At 44.6% G+C, this 15,209-nt stretch overlaps 1 protein-coding gene across 9 annotated transcripts in view; it reads right to left on the minus strand.

Moving 5' to 3' along the window:
• The window catches only part of LRCH1 (leucine rich repeats and calponin homology domain containing 1), a 217,471-nt gene that overhangs the window by 172,974 nt on the left and 29,288 nt on the right, over positions 1 to 15,209 (minus strand). The window lies entirely within an intron of this gene.

A 15,209-nucleotide genomic window follows, 5' to 3' on the forward strand; every position in this document is an offset into this window, starting at 1 on the left:
TAGGGGTCCAATCGGAGCTGTAGCCATCGGCCTAGGCCAGAGCCACAGCAACTCGGGATCCGAGCCACGTCTGCGACCTACACCACAGCTCACGGCAACGCCGGATCGTTAACCCACTGAGCAAGGGCAGGGACCGAACCCGCAACCTCATGGTTCCTAGTCGGATTCGTTAACCACTGCGCCACGACGGGAACTCCGGAATATTTTTTAAAATGATACAGGGAGTTCCTGTTGTGGCTCAGCTGGTTACAAACCCAACTACTATCCATGAGGATGCAGGTTCGAGTCCTGGCCTTGCTCAGTGGGTTAACAATCTGGCATTGTGGCGTAGGTCGCAGACTCAGCTCGAATCCCGAATTGCTGTGGCTGTGGTGTAGGCTGGCAGTTGCAGCTCCAATTCAACCTCTAGCCTAGGAACTTCCATATGCTGTAGGTTCAGCCCTAAAATCAAACAACAAAAGAATTTTAATAATAAAAAAATAAAAAATGATACAAATGAACTTACATACAAAACAAACAGAACCACAGACCTAGAAAACAAACATACGGTTTACCAAAGAGGAAAGGGGAAAGGAGAGATAAGAGTTAGGGGAGTTCCCATCGTGGTACAGCAGAAACAAATCTGAACCATGGGATTTCAGGTTCGATCCCTGGCCTCACTCAGTGGGTTGAGGATCCGGTGTTGCCGTGAGCTGTGGTGTAAGTTGCAGACACAGCTCAGATCCCACGTTGCTGTGGCATAGGCCGGCAGCTGTAGCTCTGATTCGACCCCTAGCCTGGGAACCTCCACATGCCGCGGGTACGGCCCTAAAAAGCAAAAAGACAAAAAAAAAAAAAAAAAAAAAAAAAGAGTTTGGGATTAACACATATACACTTCTATATAAAAAATAGATAACCAACAAGGATATATCACAGGAAACTATACTCAATATCTTGTAATAACCTCTGAGGGAAGGAAGTGTGTGTGTGTGTGTGTGTGTGTGTGTGTGTGTGTGTGTGTAGGAATCACTTTGCTGTATATCTGAAACTAAGACAACATTGTAAATCACTATACTTCAATTAAAAAAACTATATTAGGGAGTTCCCATTGTGGCTCAGGGGTTAACGAATCCAACTAGGAACCATGAGGTTGCAGGTTCGATCCCTGGCCTTGCTCAGTGGGTTAAGGATCTGTCATTAGCTGTGAGCTGTGGTGTAGGTTGCAGACTCGGCTTGGATCCCGCATTGCTGTGGCTCTGGCGTAGGCCGGTGGCTACAGCTCCGATTAGACCTCTAGCCTGGGAACCTCCATATGCAGGCAGGAGCGGCCCTACAAAGGCAAAAAAAAGACCCCCCCCAAAAAAAACTATATTAAATTTAATTTTAAAAACTGTTCTTTCTTAGCACATAGTAAATGCCATCTGTGGGTGGGCCCCTTTTGATGAATAATTTTTTTGTCCCTTTTTTTTTTTAGGGCCACACCCTCGGCATATGGAAGTTGCCAGGTGAGGGGTTGAATCCGAGCTGTAGCCACTGCCTACACCACAGCCACACCACCACCAGATCCAGGCCACATTGGTGACCTACACCAGCTTGGCAATGTCAGATCCTTAACCCACTGAGCGAGGCCAGGGATCGATCCTGCATTCTCATGGATACTAGTCAGATTCATTTCCACTGAGCCACGATGGGAACCCCATGATAAATAATGATATTGATGACTTCACCTTTCCAAATTGATAACATTGGAAGTGGTAATACTTAATTCCTAAGGATATCTTTACATGTTACCATATCAAATTAAAATTAGCTTTATACAGGCATAGCTTGAGGAGATCATGAGGATTCAATTCCAGACCAGCATAATACAGCAAATATCACAATAAAGTGAGTCACACAGTATTTTTGTTTCCCGAGGGCATATGAAAGTTATGTTCACACTCTTCTGTAGTCTATTAGGTGTGCAAGAGCATTATGTGTAAAATACGCACAGACCTTAAGTGAAAACACCCTATTGCTAATAAAAGGCTAACCATCATCTGAACCTTCATGAGTCATCATCTTTTTGCAACAGTAACACCAAAGACCACTGATTACCGTAACTAACATAACAATGAAAAAGTTTGAAATATTGTGAGAATTACCAAGATGTGACACAGAGACATGAAGGGAGCAAATCCTGTTGGAAAAAAGGGCACTGACAGATTTTTCTAGAGGCAGGTTTACCACAAACCTTCAATTGGTAAAAAGTGCAGTCTCTACAGAACACAATATATCAAGAGCACTAAAACGAGGTATGTCTGTACAGGTAATAACAGAGGAGAAAAATACCTAACCAAAAAATACCAAAAAACGCAGTGTTTTTTCTCCATCATTATTGTGAGCCAACAGAACCAAAACGACCACAGGGAACAAAGAGAAAATCAGATCAGAGCGAGTTTAAATTTCAGCAGGGCAGAAGCAGCTGATGGGAGTGAAATACAGGTCCCCCCGGGGAAACGCCCTGCTCCCTGGACCTGACGTAGTGGCAGCAACAGCCTCACCTGGGCAGCGCACCAACTTCGGGTTGGCCCCCACCTGGATCACGCGCCTGGCAGGGCAGCGGCACTGAGGGGCACAGGTGTGCCAATGCACAGGCGTGTCCACTGGGTCACGAGGCAGCCTCGAGAAAAACAAGCCATTTGGATCAACCGAGGGAACACATTTATTCAGAAGCTTGCCTCACTTAGCTGAGATGGTGCTTTATTCGGATCACAGCGATGGTGCACAAAAGTCACGGTGACCGCTCCTGGTCCTAAGACTCAGCGACTCTCTGTGTAGATTTTTCATTTCTGCCTTTGTATTTTGCAGCATGACCGAATCAGCTACCAAGTACTAGGATTCCCAGAAAGGTCTGAAGAATGGCATGTTCCAGTTAATGACACTTGTCTAACTAAAATCAGGTTTTAGGAGGACGAAAACATAAAGAAATAAAACTCCTTGGGAGCAACAAACATTTGTTTCAATTCTTTTTGAAACTGTTTTGAAAATACACTGATAAACTTGCATACTAAATAAATGGACGTCCTGAACTTTGTTTAATTTTTTTTAATGACTTGACTTCTAAATAAACTTGCTTAGGGTTTTAAGACAAGCTATAAACATAGGAGTTAGCAATTCAGAGGAAAACAGCCAGCAGGAAACAAGAAAGACTACTTTGGAGGTGCAAGTCTCAGAAGGAACCAGGGGATTTCTGAGCAGGTGGAGACCGGGGGGTGGGGTAGGGGGCTGAGGGTGTGAGAAAGCAGGTGTTGAGGAGGTTTTAGGTAGAGAAAAGACCCAAACCTAGGGAAGCCAGAAATTCAGCAGCGTTGAATGTTCAGCGTTGTTGCAGCCCAAGCCGCTGCAGTGACAAGGGCAGATCCCTAATCTGCTGAGCCACCAGGGAAATTCCCAAACCTAGGAGGTGACATGTGAGTCCACAGCAGGAGGGACCACACAAGGGTCTTCAGCTCTAAGACCAAGGGATGGGAATGAGGTGATCCCATGAGTGGTTTAAAATAATTAAACTGGCAGACATATAAGTGGGGTGATGCTAAGTACCACTTGTAACAGACTGGCTAAATGCATAACATATTCTAGCAATATAATTGTTTGTTTTGGGGCTTTTTTTTTTTTTTTTTTTTTGCTCTTTAGGGCCACACCCGAAGCTTTGGAAGTTCCCAGGCTAGGGGTCCAATTGGAGCTGCAGCCGAAGGTCTACGCCACAGCCACAGCCACGCCAGATCCGAGCCACGTCTGTGACCTACACCACAGCTCATGGCAATGCCGGATCCTTAACCCACTGACAGGCCAGGGATCAAACCAGCAACCTCAAGGTTCCTAGTAGGATTTGTTTCCACTGCGCTACAACCGGAACTCCTATAATCTCCTTTTATAGATAAGAAACTGAGACATCGAGGATGAAATAAATTACCCAGATCACTGTGACTCCAAAGGCCTGTGTGCCTGTCATAGGGAACCCTCATGTCCATATAAAAGACAAAGAGGAGTTCCCGTCATGGCGCAGTGGTTAACGAATCCAACTAGGAACCATGAGGTTGCGGGTTCGGTCCCTGCCCTTGCTCAGTGGGTTAACGATCCGGTGTTGCCGTGAGCTGTGGTGTAGGTTGCAGACGCGGCTCGGATCCCGTGTTGCTGTGGCTCTGGCATAGGCCAGTGGCTACAGCTCCGATTCGACCCCTAGCCTGGGAACCTCTATATGCCGCGGGAGCGGCCCAAGAAATAGCAAAAAAAAAAAAAAAAAAAAAAAAGACATATAAAAGACACAGAGCCTTAGGGGGGACAGGGCAGGCAGTAATGTTAGCTCTGCGCTCCCACCCCACCCCCAGTGTCCAGCCTCTTCTGAACTGGAAAGGCAAATCCAGAGGCTGTAAGGATGGAATGACACAGTGCCATGTATCACTTAAACACTGGCACGGGCATTATGTTTTCAGGGGTTAACTGGCAGCGAAATCTCCCAGAAACTGCTGCCTCTCAGCCGTGGCTCACTCTGAATCAGGAACGCTACCATTTTTAACAAAAAAAAAGCCATCCAAAGTCAGGAGACCACCATTCTCCAAGAATGTGAGATGATCTACTTTAAAAATCTAACCAAACATGGAGTTCCCATCGTGGTGCAGCGGAAACGAATCCGACTAGGAACCATGAGGTTGTGGGTTCAATCCCTGGCCTTGCTCAGTGGGTTAGGGATCCAGTGTTGCCATGAGCTGTGGTGTGGGTCACAGACTCGGATCCCGCATTGCTGTGGCTGTGGCTGTGGCTGTGGTGTAGGCAGGCAGCTGCAGCTCTGATTAAACCCCTGGCCTGGGAACCTTCCTATGCCGCAGGTGTAGCCCTAAAAGAAAGACAAAAAAAAAAAAAAAAAGATTCATAAAAACCTAACCAAATGTGAACATCAGTCAAAAGCGTTGAGGAGCCTCAGCACTCAGCTGCTGTGTTCAAAATATGGACTGAGCCACAAGCAGCACTGCTGGGTGGGAACTGTGCCTATTCTGACGGTTTTAAAACAAGATTCTATTTTTGATTCAAACACCAAATGACGCCAGGGAAGCCTTGAAAACCAGGGACATTTTCCACCCAGTTCTGTTCCAAACTTCAAGAAGGACTCCGCCACAAAGACTTAAGTTGCAAACCGATGGCTGAATGTCTCTAATTTCTCCAACAGTCAATGTTATTTTCCTTGATATGAACCTAATGAATTGAATGGACAAAAAAACCTACTATTAGGGAAGGAAAACTGCAATTAAAAAAAAAAAAAGACAATCCAGGCTCCAGTCCTCTGTGCTCCTTCATTTTTTTCAAAGCACCATTTATTGCTTTCAAATTCTTACCTAAGAATATAAGGATTAATATCGTACTTGCCTAAAGGCAAAGGGCTTGACCTGCTGGCTTTCTCTGGCCCCTTCTAGGTCTAAGAACTTGAACTTAATTAGATTTGGGACACAAAGATCTCCAAAATCCTAACTCTCTTCTTAATTGCCTTTAGGAACCTGGTGGCTAGCCTGGAGCTTTAGCTGAGAAAATAATATTTAAAAATGAATGCTGGAAGCTGCCTTTCCTCTTTATGCATATGCGCAGTTATATTCCTCTTCCCTCAAATTTGATTAAAGTATCCATTTCATGATGCCCTTCCAGAAGGGAGTCGCAACGAAGTCATAATAATCCTACTGGAACCATTTCCATTCCAACAAATTAGATCTTAATGAAGGTTTCTTCTCACAACTGAAAAAAAGGAACTAATTCATTAGGAAAATGAACAGCATGCCTACGTGCTTATCGAAAGCCCGTAAAATAAATATTTTCCTATGAATGCTGTGTTTTTAGATCCTAAAATTATTTCCAGCATTTGGCGTGGAGCCACGGCAATTCAGTAACTTTGCCATTTATAGCAAAGGGTAGGCTCGGCTGCAGGGCATGCAAAAAGAAGTGGACTTAGCTTGACATTTTAAGGCCAGAGGGCCAATCCGCCTGTTCAGGCAGGAAGGAACTTTAACCTGGGAAAGTGAAAGCAGGTCCCCGTGTTTCCACAGCGACAGCCGGCAGAGCCCGCACAGAAAATAAAACACCGCAGGCAACAGAAAATTACGTTCAGAGAAGACACACATCTGCTCCTCAAAAGTGGACGTCCGCTGATGTACACACGTACTTATCACTTCACCTGGAGTATCTGAAACTAGAAACTTCCATGTCTTACCTGCCAATAAAGCCATTATTCTTCTTCACTTAATTTAGGAAGGGTGTTAAGGACTCTTGCTCTGAAAAGGCAACATTCACTCCTTCCTTCCTTCCTTCCTCCCCCGCCCCATCTCTGCCTTTTTTTTTTTTTTTTGGTCTTTTTAGGGCCCCACCTGCAGCATATGGAAGTTCCCAGGCTAGGGGTCGAATCCGAGCTGCAGGTGCTGGCCTACACCACAGCCACAGCAACGTAGGATCCAAGCCACGTCTTCGACCTACACCACAGTTTACCACAACACCAGATCCTTAACCCACTGAGCGAGGCCGGGGATCGAACCCGCGTCCTCATGGATACTAGTCAGGTTCTTAACCCGCTGAGCCACAACGGGAACTCCAGCATTCAGTTTTTCTTAGTCTCCTCCCCCAACCCCCAAAAAGAGTAAAATAAAAAATCACCTCCACACTCTATGCCTAACTTCTGGTTTGTAGGAAATACAGGGGCAGGAGAAAACTGAATGGCTCCAAGGGAAACAATCCACCAGACACATCCCCAGGGTGGAAGAGTCTCCAAGGCAAGCAGCCGGGTCTCTTTAAAAAGTCACTGTCGTAGAAAAAAAGGTCAGAGAGCTGTTCCAGATTCTAAAACAAAAGAGCCCTTATGGCCGTACCATTGCAATGCATGAACACTGACTGAATCTTAGTGCAGGGAAAAGACAATCACGAAAGACATTTTGGAGAAACAGGGAGATGTGAATACAGACTGGTGATCAGGGATCATGAGAAAAGTCTTAGTACCTTTCGTATTTTGAAATGTTACTGTGGTTAGGTAGGACAATGTCTTTATTTTTGAGACAGATGGTTAACCAAGTTGGGGGCAAGCATCATGAGGTTTGCCTGCCCCAATGTGACAACATAGATTGTTCAGGAAAAAAATATACATATACATACCCCCCCCACTCAGATAAAGCATATGCAGCATCACGTCAACAATTAAGGAATCGAGGCAGTAAATACAAACATGGAAGTTCACTGTACTATTCCTTCAATTTCTCTCTGTTGGAATTTTTTATAATAAAAAGCTGTGCAGGGCGGAGGTGGCAATGCTGCTGAGACTTTAAACACGGGAACAGCAAGTAAGTACATCTCTAAGGAAACTCAAAAGAGTGAACAAGGAAAGGTACGTATTATTTATCATGTAACTAGCAGAGACATTTAATCAGACTAATAGGTAACTTATTTATATCTGAACGCTGCTACCACTTTCACTACCTTAAGATTTGCAGGAGTTATCTGCTCTAATCTGTCCCGGGTTTGCTATGTAAATAAAAACCACTTCACCATAGCAAAACTGTATGGTTCTGGTTTTCAGGCTTTCATGAACAGCATGTTGTAAATTGTAAATTACTCCAAGATCAGCCAGTCAGGAAAAATCAAAGAGCTCAGCATTTATAATTCTGTCTGAGATACATGACTGGATTTACCCATGAGGGAGCAATACAGCCTCAAGTTTGCACATTCCTTTAATTTCCTCATATCAAATTATATCTAAATATCCCCAGAGCACTCATAATCATAGCCCCACCATTTATTAACTTAGTCATACCAAAAATTAAATAGAAATGCTAAGACTAATTTCAGCAACCGAGATACAGAAGAGAAATTATTAATTTCATGCATCGTGCATAATAATGGAAGTGATTTACGTATTTTTACCTTCTTTCATAGCTCTCTGACCTGCGCTAAGATTCTAATTTCAAGTCTGTACTATCACAGATTTGTTCACAATACGGGAGATATGTTTCAACTGTTCACCAATAAAACCAATGGCATTTAATGAAATTTACCAAAAGTCTGCTATAAAACAATAATAACAATGTCCTCCTCTAAAATTTGTCTCTAATTCCTAACTAATCAAAGAAAGCATTTACTAAGAAGCGCATTCATAAATCAGGGACAACCTAAAATTTAGCTTGAGTCAAACACTTTCTCTCAGGAATCTATAATTATGTTCCAGCACCCTATTTTCTTCTGATTCTTCTTCTAAAATGTCTTTTGCGGAGTTCCTGTCGTGGTTCAGCCAAAACGAACTAGTATCGATCTGAGTCGTATCAATGAGGATGCAAGTTCGATCCCTGGCCTCGCTCAGTGGGTTAAGGATCCACCGTTGCCATGAACTGTGGTGTAGGTTGAAGATGGGGCTCGGATCCCACATTGCTGCGGCTGTGGTGTAGGCTAGTCTGGGAACCTCCATATGCCAAGGGTGCGGCCCTAAAAAAGACAAAAAAAAAAAGTCTTTCACTTATAACAAGGTTATCAGAAGTGTCCTGAAAAGCTGTCTAACCTGCCTTATTTCATCAATGCCAAAAAAAATCAGTTGTCAAGCTTCAACATGTTTTCACTTAATCAGCATTACAATCACAGGCAGTGCGACCTATGAGGCCCTTTTGATGGCTCAGGGCATATTTGAGGATAGTGTTTCCTTTCGAAGAATTGCCATTCCAGGGACTAAAGAAAGTGTGGCCCATGAATGGAGCCAAGGACCAAGATGGCGCTCCAGACCAGGCGTCCACTCTTCCCTAGAATCGGGGCCAGTGGAGACAGGAAGCTTTACCTTCAGCGAGATCGGCTATGCTGTTGTCAGAACATTTACAACTCCAGCAATCCGGATGGTTAGAGAAAGGTCTAGACCTATAACCCTCGTCCAGTATCTGTCATGAGCTGTCTGATCCTCAGCAAACCACACAATAACTAGGGTCTGAGCTAGAAGCCACGACTACGGTTATTTCACGGCCAACTTCTCATTTTCCTAATAAAGAAACCGAGATCGAATGCGAGTCATGGTCCCTCTGTGGAAGCGGAGACAAGCCACATCTATACACTGCGTCTAATGGTCCTTTCAGCTTGGGGAGAGTCAAGGGTAGGAAAAGCTGCTCTAGACAGCAAAGGGTGACAAGACCCCAGCCCCGCCCCCAAGACTTATTGCACAACTGTCACAGACTTCCTTAGCCTAGGGAGGGAGTCCATCAAAGTTGGCCAAATGAAATAACAAATGAAGGAAGTTCTCTTCCGCCTCTGCCGGGGCTGTCCTGGACCGCCAAGCACATGTGTCAGCAGCCTTGGACCCCATGTGTGACCTTTCCGAAGATCTTCAAGGGCAACAATTACCATGTGGAGTTGGCAAAAAGTGCCGTTTCTGTGGCCACACCCACCGATCTTTCTCCCCGCCTGTCATTCTCTCTTCCCCTCTCTTTATTTTTTATGACCATTGACTTTGTATCTCCTCCAAGTCAAGCTATTTCTAGATGTTAGATTGGCAATACATGTTATCCTGGTGAGAAGAATGCATCGTGCTTTGAAGGTTTCAAACCTCAAAATGAAAAGTGAAAATAAACTTGAAAGTGCAGGAATTCCTGCTGTGGCTTAGTGGATAAGGATTCCGTGTGGCCACAGCTATGGCCTAGGTGGCAGCTGCAGCTCAGATACGATTCCTGGTTTGGGAACTTTCATATGCCTCGAGCATGGTCGAGAAGAAAAAAAAAAAAAAAAAAGTGCAATTTTCCCCCCAGGACTGGAAAGAGTCCTGCCTGAGATCGGGGAGCCCACAAAGTCAAGAAAATTCTTAAAATGGACACCTGCGAAGCACAACCAAACGCGAATGTATGGTTTAGATTGAAAAGGCGGAAAAATACATTTACAAAGACTTAAACCACAGTCTTCACGGTTTGTTCCTTCAGCTGGAAAGGCTTTTTTTAGTACTGCAATTACATTTATCATTCTTGGAAGGGCATAAATGACAATGTTTATTCTTATCCGTAGTAAATCCAGTTACAATGAAAAAGAGACAGAGAGCTGTAACCTAAAGAGTGAAAATTACTGAAATAAACAAGACACATGAAGGTAAAGTATACGCAGACACACGAATTTCAGGTCACATTCATGTCTACAAAACGGCTGCAAGGTACAGAAATACTAAATGTTTTCTTACGAGTAGCAAAAATACAAGTGCCAGCAGCTCTTAAGACATCATACTTAACAAGGAGATCCCAAATGTTTTGAAATATACATCAGGAACTCCACCAAGTTGTTCCTACTCATTTCCAAAACCTTACTAATCATGAGAGAAAAAGACATCTGTTCATTATAAAAGCTGGAAACGTTTCCAGGTACCTATGAAAAACGCAGTTCTCTTAAAGAACTACTTCTTCTCAATGTCACTATTACCCTATAAATTTCTCTTTCCATGTCACTCGTGAAGCAAACTGAGAATTCTCTGCGCTTTAATTGCGGAGTTGTATGGAAGCAGTTTGAGGAAGGACCTTTTAGAGCAAGCTGAAATATACTTCTCCATCAGTTCCCAAATGACCCACAAATTCCTTCCATATTTTACAGACAGCCTCATCTCAGGAAGATCCCTTTTTTTTAATGACAACTGGTGCTTTGTAAAACATTATTAAATAGGTACCATGTGCGTTTTGTCTCTAAAATTGTCAGCTGGAGTTCCCGTCGTGGCGCAGTGGTTAACGAATCTGACTAGGAACCATGAGGTTGCGGGTTCGGTCCCTGCCCTTGCTCAGTGGGTTAACGATCCAGCATTGCCGTGAGCTGTGGTGTAGGTTGCAGATATGGCTCGGATCCCACGTTGCTGTGGCTCTGGCATAGGCCGGTGGCTACAGCTCCGATTCGACCTCTAGCCTGGGAACCTCCATATGCCGCGGGAGCGGCCCAAGAAATGGCAAAAAGACAAAAAAAATAAAAAATAAAATAAATAAAACAAAATTGTCACCAGACTGAAATGCCATGTTAAAATTAAGAAATAAAAAGCTCAAGTTCAAGAGCCCTTAAGAAGAAATTAAATGGACAAAATCTTAAAGAACAAAAGCATATGGGGGCATAGCAAAAAGCCTACTGAGGAGTTCCCACTGTGGCTCAGTGGGTTAAGAACCTGACAAAGCAGTTCCTGCCATGGCTCAGCAGAAACAAATCTGACTAGTATCCATGAGGACACAGGTTCTATCCCTGGCCTCGCTCAGTGGGTTAAGGATCCAGTGTTGGTGCAGCTGCAGCTCTGATTCGACCCCTATCCCAGGAACACCCATATGCCAAAGGTGTGGCCCTAAAAATAAAAATTAAAAAAATTAGAAACAAAATTAAAAAAAAAATTAAAAGCCTAAGAAGAAAACAGGGGACACAGGGACCATCAGAGGCCCCAGGGACCATCAGAGGCCCCAGGGTGGCAGAGGGGGCTTTGAAGCATGGCAGGGAAGAAAGGAGTGAGAGTATCTCTCTTATATTAGCAACAAAAGCTACGAATCCCAGGCCAGGCAGAAACTCTGCTTGCCAATGGATTCCAAAACACAGTGAACGTTGGCGTCTTGAATGCTGCTTTTCAAATTTTTTTTTTTTTTTTTTTTTGTCTTTTTGCCATTTCTTGGGCCACTTCCACGGCATATGGAGGTTCACAGGCTAGGGGTCGAATCGGAGCTGGAGCCGCTGGCCTACACCACAGCCACAGCAACGAGGGATCCTAGCCGTGTCTGCAACCTATACCACAGCTCACGGCAACACCGGATCCTTAACCTACGGAGCAAGGCCAAGGATGGAACCTGCAACCTCATGGTTCCTAGTCGGATTCTTTTCCGCTGCACCACCACGGGAACTCCTGCTTTTCAAATTTTAATACGCACTTGAATCATCAGGGAGCTTGTTAAAAATACAAACTCTGGAGTTTCCATCGTGGCTCAGTGGTTAACGAATCCGACTAGGAACCATGAGGTTGAGGGTTCGGTCCCTGCCCTCGCTCAGTGGGTTAACGATCCGGCGTTGCCGTGAGCTGTGGTGTAGGTTGCAGACGCAGCTCAGATCCCGCGTTGCTGTGGCTCTGGCGAAGGCCGGTGGCTACAGCTCCGATTCAACCCCTAGCCTGGGAACCTCCATATGCCGTGGGAGCAGCCCAAGAAATAGCAACAACAACAACAACAAAAAGACAAAAGACAAAAACAAACAAACAAACAAACAAACTCTGGGAGTTCCCGTCGTGGCGCAGTGGTTAATGAATCCGACTAGGAACCATGAGGTTGCGGGTTCGATCCCTGGCCTTGCTCAGGGGTTATGGATCCGGCATTGCTGCGAGCTGTGGTGTAGGTTGCAGACACCGCTAGGATCCCGAGTGGCTGTGGCTGTGGTATAGGCCGGCGGCTCCAGCTCCGATGAGACCCCTAGCCTGGGAACCTCCATGTGCCCCGGGAGTAGCCCAAGAAATGGCAAAAAGACCAAAAAAAAAAAAAAAAAAAAAAAAAAAATACATACAAACTCTGATTCAGGAGGTCTAAGGCGGGGCCTGAGAGTCTGCATTTCCCTGGGAGCTCCCAGGTGATGGCAATGCTGCTGCTCCACAGAACATACCCCGGGCAGCAAGATCTTTTCCTGTGTGTGTCTCTTTAGGGCCACACCAACGGCATATGGAGCTTCCCAGGCTAGGGGCCGAATCAGAGCTGTAGCCACCAGCCACAGGCACAGCAACACCAGATCCAAGCCACGTCTGCAACCTACACCACAGCTCACGGCAACACCAGATCCTTAACCCACTGAGTGAGGCCAGGGATCGAACCTGCGTCCTCATGGACATTAGTCAGATTTGCTTCCTCTGAGCCATGAAAGGAACTGCCATGGGCAGGAAGATCTTAAATCAAATGTGGAAAAATGGGATTAACACAGCACCATGTTATACCAAAGGATGAGGCTATGTGTGTAAAGAATTTTAGGTTCCCTGGAAGAAAGCCACTCCGTAACTAAAATGAGAATGCCACCAGTGATGAATGGAACGAACTAGAATTGATGTGTCTTAATTACCCTTGGTCTTTGAGTACAAGTCCCTGTTGCCTAGAATTTCAGAATCATACACACTTCAGAAAAAGTTATAGAAAGATTCATTTTAACTAACAAATGGAATGCTTTTCCAGGCTTCTGTTGTCTTTCTGATGGTTAAAATAAATTTGTAATAGAAGGCAGGCTCCCCTGAGATACTGGACAACAGTTACCATAGTTTCTGTATTTCCTTCTTCTTTTCTAGGCTAAACATCTGGTTTCTGCAACCATTCTTTGAAGAATAAGGTTTTGATTTATTTCAGTCTTTTAGTTGCTCTATTCATAAAAACCACTGTACTGGTCTCTGTGTCTCACTCTCTTGTTTACTATTAAAAAGCTATAAAATGACATGAATAGAAACATAGTAATACCCATTCCCATTCATTAAATGTTGACTGTCAGGCACTTTAGGTGGAGGATCTCACTTAATTCACTCAGCATCCTCTGGCATCCCCAACTGGGCCCCCAGAGATTAAGGAACTTGCCCAAAGCTGCACAGCCAGCAAGTGGCCAGGCCAGGATCTGCAGAAAATAAGGAAACTTCAGTCTTCAACCGCTACACACACCATCTCTAAAAAATAGCTAGAGCAGTTTCCGTTGTGGCGCAGTGGAAACGAATCCAACTAGGACCCATGAGGTTGCACTCCCTGGCCTCACTCAGTGGGTTAAGGATCTGGCATTGCTGTGGCTATGGTGTAGGTCGGCAGCTGTAGCTCCGATTAGACCCCTAGCCTTCGAGTCTCCATATGCAAAAGGCTCGGCCCTAAAAAAACAAAAAAAACAAAACAAAACAAACAAAAAAAACCCCTAGAAAATAGTCTTCCAGATGAAGGAAAAACACGTTATGTGAAAAACAAGTTACCTGACTTCATGGAGTTTAAAATCAATGTGACTAAAAAAATTTTTTTAAAAACAAACAAAAAAACCTTATTGGAAATGTGAACCAAAATATGAATCAATAATTAAGGTTAAGGAGTTCCTGTTGTGGCTCAGAGGGTTATGAACTCGACTAGTATCCATGAGGATGTGGGTTCGATCCCTGGCCTTGCTCAGTGGTTTAGGGATCTGGCGTTGCCATGAGCTGTGGTGCAGGTTGTAGACGCTCCTGGAGCCTGCACTGCTGTGGCTGTGGTGTAAGCCAGCAGCTACAGCTTTGATTCGTCCCCTAGCCTGGGAACCCCCATATGCCACAGGTGCAGCCCTTAAAAGCAAATAATAATAATAATAATAATTAGTCAAACGTTTGTAGTAATCTGGTTGGATCAAATCACATTTATTCTATTAAACAGAAAAGAAACCTGGAGGATTTATTCCACTCAATTGCCTAGAACCTAAGAGCTAGACCTCCTGCCCGGACTGAGTCCTGACACTCAAGAACACACTCAGACATCCACAGGCACCTTCTGGAGCCAAATTCTCCTGCGGTGTCTTCTGAGTTCAAGAGCATCAGACTAGAAGTTAGACAAAACCACACCACCGTTCTCCCAACCAAGACTGCCAGAGCACGACAGAGGCCACGGGCTTAATTTGGCAAGGAAAATGTCTTGGTCCAGCGAATCGCATTCTTTTTAACTTGGCCAGCACGCTCGCTGGCTGTATTTCTAGAGCACCTAGAAAAGAACAGAACATTCGTGCTTTCAACATGGTTGACTGAAGATGGACACGAGGGTACAGCAAATTTCACCGAGACCTTTAAGGGAAGCCAGACCTGACCTGTCTTCGTAGCTATCAAATTAAGCACTTGGTGTGAGAATTGATAACTTTTAAAAGATAAAAAGGTTTTCAGTTTTATGACATTCAGATTAGTCCTTGAGATGGCAGGAGACAGACCTTGGATGGTCTCTGGCTTGGGTCAGAGGGGAGTTCTTAGGAAATACATTTTTGAGAAATGTGTCATGCTCCTGGTTCCACCCTTGGCTGGACAGAACAAAGAGAACTGCTATTTGTTTTCTTTCTGAGAAAGCAGGTCTTTGGGATCTTTGGAAGAGGTGAGAGCAGGAGCTTTTATTCTGAGCCCCATAACCGCTGGCAGTGCCTAGTAATACAGTTGAATTCCATCCCACTGCAGCAGGCTCATCCCCTTACTCCAAAGGAACTCAAAGCAACCACAGAGTGTCGTCCCATATTGGTCTCAGCCACCAGAAGGACAA

The sequence above is a fragment of the Sus scrofa genome, chromosome 11 (genome assembly GCF_054392235.1).
Source record: "Sus scrofa isolate SSC_HxYL_T2T_F1_AM1 chromosome 11, Sscrofa_HxYL_maternal_Yorkshire_Landrace_v2.0, whole genome shotgun sequence".
Lineage (NCBI taxonomy): Eukaryota > Metazoa > Chordata > Mammalia > Artiodactyla > Suidae > Sus > Sus scrofa.